Raw genomic sequence first — 15,264 nt, 5'->3', positions numbered from 1 at the left:
ACCCATTTCCTATTTTATTCGAATTTTTCTTAGTTTTTCGGCAAAAAAATTATAAAAAATTCTATGTTGCTCCAAAAATTACAAATCCAATTCCATAATGTTCTACCCATTTTTCTAAGCATCCCTGCAAAAAATCTCATCAAAATTCGATGTCTAGAGCAAAAAAAGGCCATTATGACTCCTCGATTCCCACCGATGCCCCATGCCATGCCCATCGATGCCCCATGCCATGCCCACCGTGCCCCATGCCATGCCCATCGGCTTTGCCATCATGCCCAAGGATGGCAAAGGGGTTAGTCTCCATGAAATTATGTGTGTGGACCCAATATAAGGTGTAGCACTTGTAGTGCCCATCGTTGGGGCATCCGTGTGCCATGCCTTGCCCCGTTGGGGGCATCCGTGTGCCATGCCGTGCCTCGCCGCCCCACCACGTACGCATTTTGCCGCAATTTCGTGCAATTTCCGTGCAACATAAAGTTCCAAAAAATCACATGGATCATTTTAAAGCATTCCCAACAAAAAAAAACAACCTCCAACCCATTTCCTATTTTATATGAATTTTTCTTAGTTTTTCGGCAAAAAAATTATAAAAAATTCTATGTTGCTCCAAAAATTACAAATCCAATTCCATAATGTTCTACCCATTTTTCTAAGCATCCCTGCAAAAAATCTCATCAAAATTCGATGTCTAGAGCCAAAAAAATGGCCATTATGACTCCTCGCTGAAATTGATATCTGAGCCTGCCAGAAAGAAAATGGCTAAATAAGCTCTTTAGGGGGGTGGTACCTGCCTGCTTCAACAGCGAGCCCCCCCCCGGCCTGCCAGCGCTGCCCACACCCCCCAGCGGGGGTGTGGGCACAATGGCAGGTCTCGTCGGCAGGTGGGGGCCACCATGCACCGGTAACGGTGCCGGGTGGGCCCCACCGTCGGCGACCAGCAGGTGGGCCCGGGGGGGCGGGGCTTGGGCGGTGCGGTGCGGTGCGGGAAAAAAAGCGGAATGTGTGGGCTTGTCCGGTTCGATCGATTGCTTCGTGTGGCTATTGCTATGGTTCTGCATGCTGCGGCATTTGTGGGCGATGCTTCTTCATGGATGCTTATTCGGTGACTGTTGGGGGCGCTGCCTGAAACGGGGGACGAAGGACACCTGCACTCGTGCGGGAGTCTCTCTGAACCTTGCTTGGGGGGCAATCTCGGTGGGATCCGGGTGGGTGTTTGTGCGGGGTATATGCTTCTTCATGGATGCTTGTTCGGTGACTGTTGGGGGCGCTGCCTGAAATGGGGGACGAAGGACACCTGCACTCGTGCGGGAGTCTCTCCGAACCTTGCTTGGGGGGCAATCTCGGTGGGATCCGGGTGGGTGTTTGTGCGGGGTATGCTTCTTCATGGATGCTTGTTTGGTGATTGCTGGGGGCGCTGCCCGAAATGGGGGACGAAGGACACCTGCACTCGTGCGGGAGTCTTTCCGAACCTTGCTTGGGGGGCAATCTCGGCGGGATCCAGGGGGGTGTTTGTGCGGGGGTATGCTACGGTGCCTAGTGTCACGGACTTGTTTGTTTACCCTTCAAGCCGTGCGGCCTTAGTTGCTATTCCGACCCCTTTGTTGCAACTAAGTAAGCCTTTTGCCCACTAAAAGAGAAAGCTAAGCAAAGAAAGCTAGAGCACAAAGAGAGTTTGGGAGAATGAAAGTATATTACTTGAAAGAGAGCTTTACAAGTATAGATGAGATTTCTTGGATGGTTTGGCCAAATGAGGCCTCCACCTATTTATAGGCATACAAAGCTTAATCCTACGGCTATAATTGCTTTAATCCTACGGTGGAGAATGGTTCCCACCTACTCCCACCTACTTTACATAAAATATCTAAAGAAACATCTAGAATGGATATGTACATGGCTTGGCCCATTGTAAGGCCCAAAATAGGCCCAAAGTGGATTATAAGGCCCATAATGGATTGTAAGGCCCAAAATGGAGAGAATGCTCACCAAGTGTTTGATGAAATGCTTCAACCGTGACATTCTCCCCCACCTATGCCGTCGACGTCCTCGTCGAGCTTGCTTCATGGAACCTCTTGATATGATCTTCAAATTGCCAAAGTGCGATAGCAGGTTCCCAACTTGCTTCGCTATCGGGAAGTCCCTTCCATTTCACCAAGTACTCATGACTCGGATGGTTGTCCCTTCCACGAACTACTCGATCAGCTAAGATGCTTTCCACATCCTTGTCATAAGTGTTGTAGACCCCTATTGGTGCTCGCTTGGACTCCCCTCTTGTTTGGTCTTCCTCATCCTTGTAGTATGGTTTCAGACAACTCACATGGAAGACCGGGTGAAGTTTGAGTGTAGGAGGTAACTCCACCTTATAAGATACCTTGCCCACCTTCTTGACGATTGGAAATGGTCCCTCGTATCGACGAACAAGGCCTTTGTGTAGTCCTCGGGTAGACTTGTGTTGGGATGAAAGGATTTTGATGAACACCAAGTCTCCCACTTGATACTCCACGTGCCTCCTTTTGGCGTCCGCCCACTTCTTCATCTTCTTGGTGGCCTTATGAAGGTACGACCTTGCTAAATCCACTTGTTCATGCCAACCTTTGGCAATCTTGAATGCGGCAGGACTCCTTCCTCCATACTTGGTAACAAGTGTTTGTGGAGTGAGTGGTTGTTGCCCCGTGGCTAACTCGAATGGACTTCGATTGGTGGACTCGCTCCGTTGCAAGTTGTAGGAGAATTGGGCAACATCTAGCAGTTTTGCCCAATCATGTTGATTGGCACTCACAAAGTGCCGTAGATATAGCTCTAATAGCGCATTAGCTCGCTCGGTTTGCCCATCTGTTTGTGGATGGAAGCTTGTAGAGAAATGCAACTCCGAGCCCATGAGCTTGAATAACTCCGTCCAAAACCTTCCGGTGAACCTTGAGTCTCGATCACTTATAATTGATCTTGGGAGTCCCCAATACTTCACCACGTGCTTGAAGAATAGCCGTGCCGTCTCCTCAGCTGGACACTCCTTTGTCGCGGCAATGAATGTAGCATACTTGGAGAATCGATCAACTACGACGATTATCGTGCTACATCCCTCGGACTTGGGTAAGCTAATGATGAAGTCCATGGAGATGCTCTCCCATGGTCTCTCCGGAGTTGGTAGTGGCTCCAATAAACCTGCGGGTTGTCGCTGTTCCACCTTGTCTTGTTGACAAACAAGGCAGGTCTTTACATACATTTCGACATCGTCCCGCATTTGTGGCCAATAATAGTTGGTCTCCAACAAAGCTCTCGTACGCTTTTGCCCTGGGTGGCCGGCCCATTTGGTGTCATGGCATTCCTTGATCAAATTCTTCCTTAGGTTGCCCCACCTTGGTACGTAGATGCGATGCCCCTTAGTGTAGAGAAGGCCGTCCTCAACCCAAAACCTCTTAGTCTTGCCCTCCATGGCAAGTTGTAGGAGTTGCTTGGCCACAACATCATGGTCCATGCCCTCCTTTAGTAGGTTGGGTAGTTCCCCTTGGAACTTGGTTATCGATGCTAGTTCGGCTTTCCTACTTAATGCATCGGCAACTACATTGGCTGTACCGGGCTTGTATTCGAGCTTGTAGTCGAACTCGGCAAGAAAGTCTTGCCAACGAGCTTGCTTGGGGCTTAACTTCTTTTGAGTTTGGAAATAGCTTGTGGCCACGTTGTCAGTCTTTACCACGAATTTGGACCCCAGCAAGTAATGTCTCCAAGTGCGCAAGCAGTGGATGATGGCGGTCATCTCCTTCTCTTGGACCGTATACCTCCTCTCCGTGTCGTTGAGCTTGCGGCTTTCAAATGCAATTGGATGCTTTTCTTGCATCAACACGCCCCCTATGGCAAAGTCGGAAGCATCAGTGTGCACCTCGAATGGTTTGGAGCAATCGGGCAATGCCAACACGGGTTCCTTCATAATAGCCTCCTTCAAATTCTCAAAGGCTTGTTGGCATTGGGTGGACCAACTCCATGTCTTGTTCTTCTTTAGCAGATCGGTGAGTGGTGCGGCCAGGGCAGAATACCCTTTGATAAACCTCCTGTAATAGTTAACGAGACCAAGAAAAGATCGCAGCTCACTCACCTTGGTTGGAGGATCCCACTCTTGGATGGCTTTCACTTTGGCTTCATCCATGTGCAGCTTGCCATCCTTGATCTTATGGCCGAGGAAATACACCTCATTGGTTGCAAACGAGCACTTCTCTCTCTTCACGTAAAGCTCATTATCCTTTAGAACCTTGAACACAATTCGTAGGTGGTGGATGTGCTCCTCTAGGGTCTTGCTATAGATGACGATGTCATCCAAATAGACCACCACGAATTTGTCCAAGTAAGGATGGAAGATCTTGTTCATGAGAGTGCAGAAAGTGGCGGGTGCGTTGGTGAGACCAAAGGGCATGACGAGGAATTCGTATGCTCCATATCGAGTAACACACGTAGTCTTTGGCTCAACATCCGGTTAAAAAGTTATGGACGTTTGAAGTTTACCGGATACCGTATTATTTTAATATTTTTTTTGGGTCGGTGAACAGTGAAACGCCACGTGTCAGTTTCTGATTGGTCCACGTGGCATGAACAGTGTCATGCAGGGGTTTTATTTGTTAAAACACTCGGGGAAGAGAGAGAAAGAGAGAGAAGAGAGAGAAAGAGAGAGAGGAGAGAGAAAGAGAGAGCCACCGCCGGCCACCGGATTTTGCCACTGTTCCGGCCGAGTTACTGTACACGCGCCGGACAGAAAGGTTGCCCACCTCATTTCCGGCAAAACCTCCAAATTTCACGGCAAACGGCCGCCGGACGCGCTCGGATCGGACGTCCGAAGTTTGGCGGCGATTTTTCCCCTCCACCGCCGGCCACCGCGAATCGGCACTATTCCGGCCTATAAACAGTACACGCGCCTGACAGCCTTGATCCTCTCCTCAAGTCCGGCCTACCCACCAAAAATCACGGCCATCGGACCACCGACGCGCCGGGATCGGAGCGTTTTCCGGCGAGGGGTCGAAAATCTTCAAACGGTGATTTCTCCGCCGTCCGACCTCCGTTTTGCTCACCGTCGGTCCCGTTGGATTGCTCTCCTCACGATCTACAAATCTGCAAAATTTCACAGCAAACGGCCACCGTCGGAAATTACTGTTCCGGCGACGGTTGCCGGTGACGTGGCGGCCGCCGGAAAGTACTGTTCCGGCGAGTACCCCGAAAATTCCGGCCAGCTCCAGTCCGCAGTGTTCGACCTCCTGAACCCAAATCCGACTTCCGTTTCCACCAATTCGCGACGGTTTGGGAGAATTGCGGAGCCGAAACCCGAAAAGCTTCCCGATAAAATTCCGACCCCGTCGGGTACGATCATCGGAAATTAAGACCGGATCTGTGATTAGCATCACTCGAGCTTCGATTCGGTATATAATTCGTAAATTTTAGTTATCGTTTGGTGTTCGCTCCCCGGGTACCCATTTGGGGATTACCCGAATAAAATATTAATATTTGTGGTTTTGGTACTGTGGATGTTTTAGGTGCACGTGCAAGTAGCGGAGTCGATCCTGCGGAGGATCTTGATTGAGATACGTGCACAAGGTGAGTGACCCACCTTCAAATTAATTTTGGGGAATTTAATTGATGAATATATTATGTGTGAATTAAATATTTGGAATTTAATTTCTATGTGCCAAATATTTATTGGATTTATTGTAGAATTATTTATGAATTTATTGGATTTAAGAAAATGCGAATTCTACAAATTTATGCCGTGTGGAATTATTTTATGGTTTTGAGGATTTTGAAATTGGTGTGGTTTTAATGGTAAATTGGGTACGATTTGATTTTCAAATATTTCAAGGAAAATATTTGGTTATGTTGGTGATTTCAATTTTTATGAAATATGCCCATAAAATATTATGGGATTTGATTATGATATTTCGAGAAATTATTTATGCTTGGAAAAAATGTGGATATTTGAATTGATGGATTTGGGAGTTGGTGGATTTGAAAATCATGGAATTTATGGTATGGATTATAAGGAAATTGTGGAGAATTTCCCGGTTCAAGCGGATGGATTATGCCCGCTATGCTTATGAAAAATGTGAAATTTGTTTTATGATTTAAATTTATGGATTTTATAATTTTTAGATGCACCGTGCACGTACTGGTGTTCTGATTATGTGATATGGTATATGTGATATGGTTAGTGTGCACACGGTTGTGATTAGCGCGCAGGTGGGTGTGAGTAGCGCGCGGTTGATATTATGAGGGTGTCCTGTGGATGCCATCGGAGAGGGCGGCCACCCCCCTTTGGCCGGGACACCAGGTTAGCAGCGGCGCAGTGGGACGCCACGCGACCGTATGCCGGTTTCTTTCTATAACCTCCTGTCTGGCGGTACCTTGGGACGCTGGGTACTGTTGGCGCCACTGGTATATAGTGGGTGCATCAAATGATTTTCAGAACTGTGTTTTAAAAATAAAATGTTTGGAAACTGTATTGGAATTAAAAATATAATATTACTGTTCTGGTATTTAATTGATGTCTTGGTTTTCGGGAAATATGAATAAAGGGTTTTGTGAAAATGTTTTAAAAGGGGAACCTTTCCAACTGAGAGAATTGTAAGGGTTTTGAGAGACATTATTATTTCCAAATAATTATTATTTATATACCTATTACCGTGGTATGATAGTGTAGAGTAGTAGGGTCGCTCACTGAGATGATTAGCATCTCACGCTCTTAAATTTCGTTCCTCTAGGTACCAGGTAGTCGGTGTTCACTCGGAGCGGACTCGATCTTCCTCGCTGTATTTGTTCGCGCAGTACCTTGTTCTTCTTTTACTGCAGTTGTAATATTTCGTTCACTTTTGTTGTATTCTGTATTTTGTAGTACTTCATAAAGCTCTGTATACTGTATGGGACACTTATGTATTTGTATTGCACTGGATTACTGTATTTTTATTTTGGAGTGCTGAAATTTGTGGAACCAGTTCGTCGTACTGTGGGAGGAATAAGGGAACAATTATAGAAGTGTGTTTTCAGTGCAGGAAATTTTGTGGTAAGTCCATCCCTTAGGGGAGGTTCTGCCGGATCTTCCACAGAAGGGTCCGGTAGGGTTTCCCTGGGATCAGGGCTTGTCTAGGGTTCCGGTGGGGAACTTTGGACGGGTCCTGACAGTTGGTATCAGAGCATAGGTTCTTGTAATCCTAAGGGACTGTGCATTGCTGTACAGCCCATCCGTAAAGTCCTTCCTTTTGTAATCGTGCTTAAGTGTCCCTGTTTCTAAACTCTTGTTTGTTTCTTCAGTTTTTAATCGACTACGATGAGTCGGCGGGACACACGTAGAACTCGGGAACGCTCGGCTGAGAGTTCCGGGAGTCGATCAAGCCTTAGAGATCTGGTCTCTCAGCTAACTAGAGCCTTAGGAGGTTCAAGCTCTAGTAACCGATCCGTGGATCAGGCTCGACGTTTAGGAGCCGTGGAGTTCGATGGAAGCCAAGGCCCAGCTGCAGCCTTGAAGTGGCTATCCAGCATGGAGAAAATCTTGGAAGAGGGGATGCAGTGCCCCGATGAGGATATGGTGAGGATTTCTGGGTTCATGTTAGAGGGAGACGCCCGGAAGTGGTGGCAAATGGAGAAGACCCGCAGAAGGCATACGTGGGACCAGTTCAAGATTGCCTTCTCTACTGAGTTCTGTCCTCCTGCCTACCGTGAGGCGAGAAGGAGAGAGTTCGAGGGACTGCGCCAGGGAAACATGACGGTGACAGAGTACGAGAGGAGGTTCCGGGAGCTGTCAGAGTTCTGCATGCACTTGATTCCCGACGATCACGCGAAGAAGGTGAGGTTCATAGACGGGTTGAACGAGAGCATCGGCTACACCCTTTCTGGGTCAGTACACCCCACCTATCAGTCCGCCAGGGATGCAGCGCTCGAGCTAGAGAGACAGGCGGAGATACACAGACCCTCGAGGCGCAGACCGTTCGAAGGTTCGTATAGCGGGGTACCTCGACAGGGGGCATCTAAGAAGAGTCATAGTTCAGGCTCAGACAGTGGTGGGTTCAGCCCTCGAGGCAGATTTCAGAGGAGAGGCGGCTATCGTATGCCCCAACCAGCGCGCCATTCCATCAGCGGCGGCACGAGCTCATATCACTCTGGGTTTAGCCCCAAGCCATTCTGCAGACGTTGCAATAGAGCACACCATGGGATTTGCCAGTTTGAGGGTGTGTGCTTTCAGTGTGGACAGGCGGGACATATTAAGAGAAATTGCCCTTATGGAGAGGCGGGAGTGTTAGGGGCGAGCCCACCATCACATCAGGCCAGTGGGTCGCGGGGTCAGAGTTCCCGAGGGAGTTATGCAGTAGGAGGTTCATCGGGATCAGTCCCACAGCCTGTTGGACCGAGCAGGGGTAGAGGACGGAGGCCCCAGCAGACAGGGCAGGGTCGAGTGTTTGCGATGACGCAGCAGGAGGCCCTAGCTACACCGGACGTCGTGGCAGGTACGTTGAATATATTTGGTAATGATGCATTAGTACTTATAGACCCGGGAGCAACACATTCATTCATCTCCAAGGAATTCGTCACTCGGGTCGGTATGACCCCTACTCCTTTAGAATGTCTAGTAGAGATAGCCACTCCTGCAGGAGAATCCTTGTGGCCTAGCCAGTTAATCAAGGAATGTTTCTTCTGCATCGAAGATCAAGTGATGGAGGCGGACTTGATCCTGTTGGATCTGTCCGGACTTGATGTAATTTTGGGCATGGATTGGTTGGCAAGGAACCATGCATCTGTAGACTGTTTCAGCAAGGAAGTTACATTCAGGAGGCCAGGGTTGCCAGAAGTAGTATTCCGTGGAGGAGTTGGAAGGCCCTTACCGAGGTTGATATCTACCCTTACCGCCAAGAAGCTACTGAATAAAGGTTGCCATGGGTATTTGGCTCATGTGATAGATACCCGAGTAAGTGGGGTCAGGTTGGAAGACATGCCCGTTGTGAGGGATTTCCCGGACGTGTTTCCTGAGGAGTTACCAGGATTGCCTCCGGAAAGGGAAGTTGACTTTCCCATTGAATTGATTCCAGGCACCGTGCCTATTTCTCTACCACCGTATCGGATGGCTCCAGCGGAGTTAAGGGAGCTAAAGGTCCAGTTGCAAGATTTGGTAGATAAGGGGTTTATTAGACCAAGTATATCGCCGTGGGGAGCCCCAGTTTTGTTTGTAAAGAAAAAGGATGGTAGTCTAAGGCTATGTATAGACTACCGACAACTTAATAAGGTCACCATTCCTAATCGCTATCCGTTGCCAAGGATAGATGATCTATTCGACCAACTCCAAGGTGCCAAGGTGTTCTCCAAGATCGACTTGAGGTCGGGATACCATCAGTTAAGGATCCGAGAGTCGGACATTCCTAAGACTGCCTTTAGGACGAGGTACGGACATTATGAATTCCTAGTGATGTCGTTCGGACTCACCAATGCCCCAGCAGCTTTCATGGACTTGATGAATAGGGTGTTTCGTCCGTACTTGGATCATTTTGTCATTGTATTTATCGATGACATTCTGATCTATTCAAGGAGCCAAGAAGAGCACGTGAGGCATTTGAAGAGAGTGCTCCAAACTTTAAGGCAGCATCAGCTATATGCTAAGTTCGACAAGTGTGAATTCTGGTTGAATCAAGTGGGTTTTCTCGGACATATCGTGTCGGCAGAAGGTATCTATGTGGACCCTGATAAGGTAAAGGCAGTGTTGAGTTGGGAGCGCCCTACCACTGTGAGGGAGGTACGAAGTTTTCTTGGATTAGCGGGTTACTACCGTCGTTTTATTGAAGGGTTTTCAAGGATTGCCGGGCCGCTTCATAGATTGACCCGAAAGAATGTTGAATTTAGTTGGACGGACAGGTGTGAACAGAGTTTTCAGGAGTTGAAGCAAAAGTTGACATCCGCACCTGTTTTAACTTTACCTGATGGGAATGAAGGTTTTGAAGTTTATTGTGATGCATCCCATCAAGGGTTGGGTTGCGTGCTAATGCAGAATCAAAGGGTGGTAGCGTATGCATCTCGGCAATTGAAGCAGCACGAACAGAATTACCCTACGCACGACTTAGAATTGGCGGCGGTAGTCTTTGCTCTAAAGAAGTGGAGGCACTACTTGTATGGGGCCGCGTGCCAAATCTATACCGACCACAAGAGCCTCAAGTATATTTTCACTCAGAAGGAGTTAAATATGAGGCAAAGGCGATGGATGGAGTTGTTAAAGGATTATGACTGTGTGATTGACTATCACCCGGGTAAGGCGAATGTAGTGGCAGATGCTTTGAGTAGGAAGGCTACTGAATCCCTTGCTCACATCCAAGTCATCCAACTACCTCTCATGGTGGAGTTGAAGAAGATGGGGGTGTTAATGCATATGCATCCTTCAGGAGTTCTCATGGCTAGCTTCCAGGTACGACCGGTGTTGGTGGATCGTATAGTAGAGACCCAAATGGAAGATCCTAAGTTGAGGACAATTAAGGGCAAGGTACAAGAAGGTCTTGATCCGGAATTTTCCATAAGGAGGGATGGAGCCCTCGTGTATAAAGGACGACTTTGCGTTCCGGATATCCCAGGACTCAAGAAGGAGATTTTGGAGGAGGCGCATAGCTCGATGTATGCGATGCATCCTGGGAGTACCAAGATGTATCGGACGCTTGTTAAGTATTATTGGTGGATTGGTATGAAGAGAGAAGTGGCAGACTTTGTATCAAAATGTTTGATTTGTCAACAAGTGAAAGCAGAAAGACAGAAGCCTTCGGGACTACTCCAACCTTTACCGATTCCCGTGTGGAAGTGGGAAGAACTCAACATGGACTTCGTATTCAAGCTTCCTTCCACACCTAGAAGGTACGACGGCATTTGGGTAATCATTGATCGTCTCACCAAGTCGGCACACTTCCTACCGGTACGAGAACGTTTTTCGCCCGAGAAGTTAGCCCAGTTGTTCGTGCAACGCATTGTAAGTCTTCATGGAGTACCGTTAGCCATCGTCTCCGATCGAGATCCGCGCTTTACTTCACGACTATGGCGGAAGTTGGCTGATGCACTAGGAGCAAGACTTAACTACAGCACCGCTTTTCACCCACAATCTGATGGACAAGCAGAGCGCACAATCCAGACATTAGAAGACATGCTAAGGTCTTGCATTATGCAATTTAGCGGTAGCTGGGATGAACAACTGCCACTGATAGAGTTTGTCTACAACAACAGTTATCAAGCGAGTACTGGAATGTCCCCGTATGAAGCTTTATATGGGAGGCAGTGTCGGACACCTTTGTGTTGGAGTGAGGTAGGAGAAGAGAGGCTCCTTGCAACAACTAATGCGGTCGGATCTGAGTATTTAAGGATGACCTTGGACAAGGTGAAGATCGTTAGGGATCGATTGAAGGTTGCCCAAGATAGACAGAAGAGTTACGCCGATGTGCGTAGAAAGGATTTGGAATTCGAGGTAGGAGATTGGGTATTCCTAAAACTATCTCCATGGAAAGGAGTAGTACGTTTTGGACGACGAGGTAAGTTGGGTCCTCGTTATATTGGGCCTTACGAGGTTACGGAGAGGATTGGCCCGGTGGCGTATAGGTTGGCGTTACCGGAAGAGCTAGCTCGAGTACACAACGTGTTTCATGTGTCGATGCTACGGAAGTATATTGCAGACCCTTCGCACGTACTCGAGAGTCCGGATATAGAGATAAGGGAAGATCTTTCGTATGTGGAGCAGCCAGTACAGATTTTGGATCGCGAGGAACGCACGCTACGCAACAAGACTATTCCTCTAGTTAAGGTCTTATGGCGGAACCACTTGGTCGAGGAAGCAACGTGGGAACCCGAAGCACAGATGCGTGAGCAGTACCCGTATCTGTTCCAGTGACGTGCGGAAATTTCGAGGACGAAATTTTTGTAAGGGGGGAAGGCTGTAACACCCCGTCCCGAATCGCACCGGAATCCGTGCACGTTGACCGAGGTTGACCGTTGACCGTTGACTGAAGGGGTCAAAGTTGACTTTTTGACTCGGTGGGAATTTCGAGTTGACCAGGGTACCGTGGCGAAGTGCATGACGCCCTGAGTTCGTAGACTAGTAGCACGTCGAAAACGGAACTACGGTTTGAAAGTTATGGACGAAACAAGTTGCGGTCCAAACTGTCCAAGGGGTGCCGGAGTTGACTTTTTGTTTATGGGGAATTGAGCTTTGACTCATGCATGGTTGTGAAGTGCTCGTCGATACGAGTTCACAGACTAGCGGCACGCTCAAAACGGACATCCGGTTAAAAAGTTATGGACGTTTGAAGTTTACCGGATACCGTATTATTTTAATATTTTTTTTGGGTCGGTGAACAGTGAAACGCCACGTGTCAGTTTCTGATTGGTCCACGTGGCATGAACAGTGTCATGCAGGGGTTTTATTTGTTAAAACACTCGGGGAAGAGAGAGAAAGAGAGAGAAGAGAGAGAAAGAGAGAGAGGAGAGAGAAAGAGAGAGCCACCGCCGGCCACCGGATTTTGCCACTGTTCCGGCCGAGTTACTGTACACGCGCCGGACAGAAAGGTTGCCCACCTCATTTCCGGCAAAACCTCCAAATTTCACGGCAAACGGCCGCCGGACGCGCCCGGATCGGACGTCCGAAGTTTGGCGGCGATTTTTCCCCTCCACCGCCGGCCACCGCGAATCGGCACTATTCCGGCCTATAAACAGTACACGCGCCTGACAGCCTTGATCCTCTCCTCAAGTCCGGCCTACCCACCAAAAATCACGGCCATCGGACCACCGACGCGCCGGGATCGGAGCGTTTTCCGGCGAGGGGTCGAAAATCTTCAAACGGTGATTTCTCCGCCGTCCGACCTCCGTTTTGCTCACCGTCGGTCCCGTTGGATTGCTCTCCTCACGATCTACAAATCTGCAAAATTTCACAGCAAACGGCCACCGTCGGAAATTACTGTTCCGGCGACGGTTGCCGGTGACGTGGCGGCCGCCGGAAAGTACTGTTCCGGCGAGTACCCCGAAAATTCCGGCCAGCTCCAGTCCGCAGTGTTCGACCTCCTGAACCCAAATCCGACTTCCGTTTCCACCAATTCGCGACGGTTTGGGAGAATTGCGGAGCCGAAACCCGAAAAGCTTCCCGATAAAATTCCGACCCCGTCGGGTACGATCATCGGAAATTAAGACCGGATCTGTGATTAGCATCACTCGAGCTTCGATTCGGTATATAATTCGTAAATTTTAGTTATCGTTTGGTGTTCGCTCCCCGGGTACCCATTTGGGGATTACCCGAATAAAATATTAATATTTGTGGTTTTGGTACTGTGGATGTTTTAGGTGCACGTGCAAGTAGCGGAGTCGATCCTGCGGAGGATCTTGATTGAGATACGTGCACAAGGTGAGTGACCCACCTTCAAATTAATTTTGGGGAATTTAATTGATGAATATATTATGTGTGAATTAAATATTTGGAATTTAATTTCTATGTGCCAAATATTTATTGGATTTATTGTAGAATTATTTATGAATTTATTGGATTTAAGAAAATGCGAATTCTACAAATTTATGCCGTGTGGAATTATTTTATGGTTTTGAGGATTTTGAAATTGGTGTGGTTTTAATGGTAAATTGGGTACGATTTGATTTTCAAATATTTCAAGGAAAATATTTGGTTATGTTGGTGATTTCAATTTTTATGAAATATGCCCATAAAATATTATGGGATTTGATTATGATATTTCGAGAAATTATTTATGCTTGGAAAAAATGTGGATATTTGAATTGATGGATTTGGGAGTTGGTGGATTTGAAAATCATGGAATTTATGGTATGGATTATAAGGAAATTGTGGAGAATTTCCCGGTTCAAGCGGATGGATTATGCCCGCTATGCTTATGAAAAATGTGAAATTTGTTTTATGATTTAAATTTATGGATTTTATAATTTTTAGATGCACCGTGCACGTACTGGTGTTCTGATTATGTGATATGGTATATGTGATATGGTTAGTGTGCACACGGTTGTGATTAGCGCGCAGGTGGGTGTGAGTAGCGCGCGGTTGATATTATGAGGGTGTCCTGTGGATGCCATCGGAGAGGGCGGCCACCCCCCTTTGGCCGGGACACCAGGTTAGCAGCGGCGCAGTGGGACGCCACGCGACCGTATGCCGGTTTCTTTCTATAACCTCCTGTCTGGCGGTACCTTGGGACGCTGGGTACTGTTGGCGCCACTGGTATATAGTGGGTGCATCAAATGATTTTCAGAACTGTGTTTTAAAAATAAAATGTTTGGAAACTGTATTGGAATTAAAAATATAATATTACTGTTCTGGTATTTAATTGATGTCTTGGTTTTCGGGAAATATGAATAAAGGGTTTTGTGAAAATGTTTTAAAAGGGGAACCTTTCCAACTGAGAGAATTGTAAGGGTTTTGAGAGACATTATTATTTCCAAATAATTATTATTTATATACCTATTACCGTGGTATGATAGTGTAGAGTAGTAGGGTCGCTCACTGAGATGATTAGCATCTCACACTCTTAAATTTCGTTCCTCTAGGTACCAGGTAGTCGGTGTTCACTCGGAGCGGACTCGATCTTCCTCGCTGTATTTGTTCGCGCAGTACCTTGTTCTTCTTTTACTGCAGTTGTAATATTTCGTTCACTTTTGTTGTATTCTGTATTTTGTAGTACTTCATAAAGCTCTGTATACTGTATGGGACACTTATGTATTTGTATTGCACTGGATTACTGTATTTTTATTTTGGAGTGCTGAAATTTGTGGAACCAGTTCGTCGTACTGTGGGAGGAATAAGGGAACAATTATAGAAGTGTGTTTTCAGTGCAGGAAATTTTGTGGTAAGTCCATCCCTTAGGGGAGGTTCTGCCGGATCTTCCACAGAAGGGTCCGGTAGGGTTTCCCTGGGATCAGGGCTTGTCTAGGGTTCCGGTGGGGAACTTTGGACGGGTCCTGACAGAAAGTATATTACTTGAAAGAGAGCTTTACAAGTATAGATGAGATTTCTTGGATGGTTTGGCCAAATGAGGCCTCCACCTATTTATAGGCATACAAAGCTTAATCCTACGGCTATAATTGCTTTAATCCTACGGTGGAGAATGGTTCCCACCTACTTTCCCACCTACTTTACATAAAATATCTAAAGAAACATCTAGAATGGATATGTACATGGCTTGGCCCATTGTAAGGCCCAAAATAGGCCCAAAGTGGATTACAAGGCCCAAAATGGATTGTAAGGCCCAAAATGGATTGTAAGGCCCAAAATGGAGAGAATGC

This window comes from Ziziphus jujuba, chromosome 7 (assembly GCF_031755915.1).
Source record: "Ziziphus jujuba cultivar Dongzao chromosome 7, ASM3175591v1".
Taxonomy (NCBI): domain Eukaryota; kingdom Viridiplantae; phylum Streptophyta; class Magnoliopsida; order Rosales; family Rhamnaceae; genus Ziziphus; species Ziziphus jujuba.
Note: the sequence above shows the minus strand (reverse complement) of the source record.